Raw genomic sequence first — 1,692 nt, 5'->3', positions numbered from 1 at the left:
GGGGCCGGTGCAGCCCGCGGGGCCGCCCGTGCGGCTCTGGCTGCGGTGCGGTGCGGTGCGGTGCGGAGCGGGCGGGCGGGCGAGCTGCCAAGGGGGCTGCTCTGTGCCCTCGGTGCCGGGTCCCGCCTCCCGTCCACGGGGAAGCTGGAGGGAAACCAGCTCTCCAGATGTTGCACGTGTCTGTCTGGGCCTTGTTGTGGCGTGATAATTATTTTGCACGGGGGGCCTGGCCAAACTTCTTGCACGAGGAGTGCCTTGCATGGTATACGCGTTGCCTGGCAGGGGCCTTGACCACATCATGAAGCACTTGCCCGTTCTTTTTTTTAAAGAAGAGCTGCGGTAGCTGCAGCATCGGCTGCAGCAATTGTCCTAAGCCTCGCTGTGTCACTCTGAAGGCAGCTGCCTGCTTTCCTCCCAGCCGCAGTGTTTAATCCACAGTTGCTTCCCAAACACCTGCCTGTGGGTCTGAGAAGTGAGGGGGTCTTTTGGAGATTTCTTTTAGTGGACCCATTGTATCATTGGGAGGGGTGTTGGAAAAGCACAAAATGCCCTTTAGGTCACGCTTTTTGCAGTCTCTCTCAACAAAGCTTGTCCAGTGTCTCAATAGCGCAGTTGGTCCAATAAAAGTTACCACATAAAAACACCTCGCCTCTCAAAACCACCAGCGTGGGTTTTGGAAGTGATCGTTGATTAAGCTGAATCACCAAGAGGAAAGCACATTGGTTCTTACATATTGATATTCATGGTATGGGCTGTAACAGCTACAGCACTCCAACCTATTGTCAGCAGTCCCTCAATTGGAGGAGGATCTCAGCCTTGGCTCATTGATGGGTCTTGAGGTGCGTTAAGAGTCTAGTTAGCTCATTGTGGTAATAATTCATCTTTCTTGCCAAGGGACACTTGCATGCCTTTATTGTAAATATATTTTTATTCGGGATGCATCGATAGAGGTTTTTGGGGCCCATACCAAAAGCTGATTATTAAGGAGGCATATCAGCTGATACCGATCCAAGTTCCAATACAGTTGCATCCAGCTGGTAAGTCTGTTGTGGGTGGAAGGGGATGGGGGAGGGAAAGGGCATGTGGGGGCAGATCATGGCTCCCCATGGTGAGGGAGGGAGTGGGGCTGGGGCAAGTGCTGCCTGGGCAGGGCGGTCGCAGGATGAACCTGTGGCTCATCCGGGAGGACGGGTGGGACAGCTCTCGCCGCTGCACGCTGCTTGTCTGGGAGCTGCTCATCTGGCGGCTTGTCTGCCACTCGCGTGGTCATCCGGCAGTTCCTGCTGCTCACCTGGAAGGGTTGGGGGCCGGAGCATTTGCCCCCTGATCTGTGTGGGGTAGGTGGGGCTAGGCCGTGCTGGGGGTGGGCGGCGCTGGGAGTGGGCCTATGGGGGGGCTACAGTGAATTTTGGGGTAGCTGCAGCCCCCCTTCCCTGCTCCCAGTGCCGCCAGTGCCCACCATGAGTGCAGCCTGGTATGGCCCCAGTCCTGCCCTGTGCAGATCCAGGGGCACATGCCTTCCTCCCATGCCCTCCCAGACGAGTGGCAGGAATGGTGGCAGGAGCTGCCGGATGAACAGGCGAGCGCTGGACGAGGCACTGGATGAACAGCATGCAGCGGCAGGAGCTGCCCCCCCTCACTGGATGAGCCATGGCTCTGTCCTGCAGGCCTGTGGCTCTCTCCTGTCTTAGC

General features: G+C 57.4%; 1 protein-coding gene across 2 annotated transcripts in view; it reads left to right on the top strand.

The window, feature by feature from the left end:
- The window catches only part of RPAP1 (RNA polymerase II associated protein 1), a 51,134-nt gene that overhangs the window by 740 nt on the left and 48,702 nt on the right, over window positions 1-1,692 (top strand). The gene's annotated exons all lie outside the window — the stretch shown is intronic.

This window comes from Alligator sinensis, unplaced genomic scaffold, assembly GCF_000455745.1.
Source record: "Alligator sinensis unplaced genomic scaffold, ASM45574v1 scaffold108_1, whole genome shotgun sequence".
NCBI classification, from domain to species: domain Eukaryota; kingdom Metazoa; phylum Chordata; order Crocodylia; family Alligatoridae; genus Alligator; species Alligator sinensis.
This window is presented reverse-complemented; position numbering and strand designations above follow the sequence as displayed.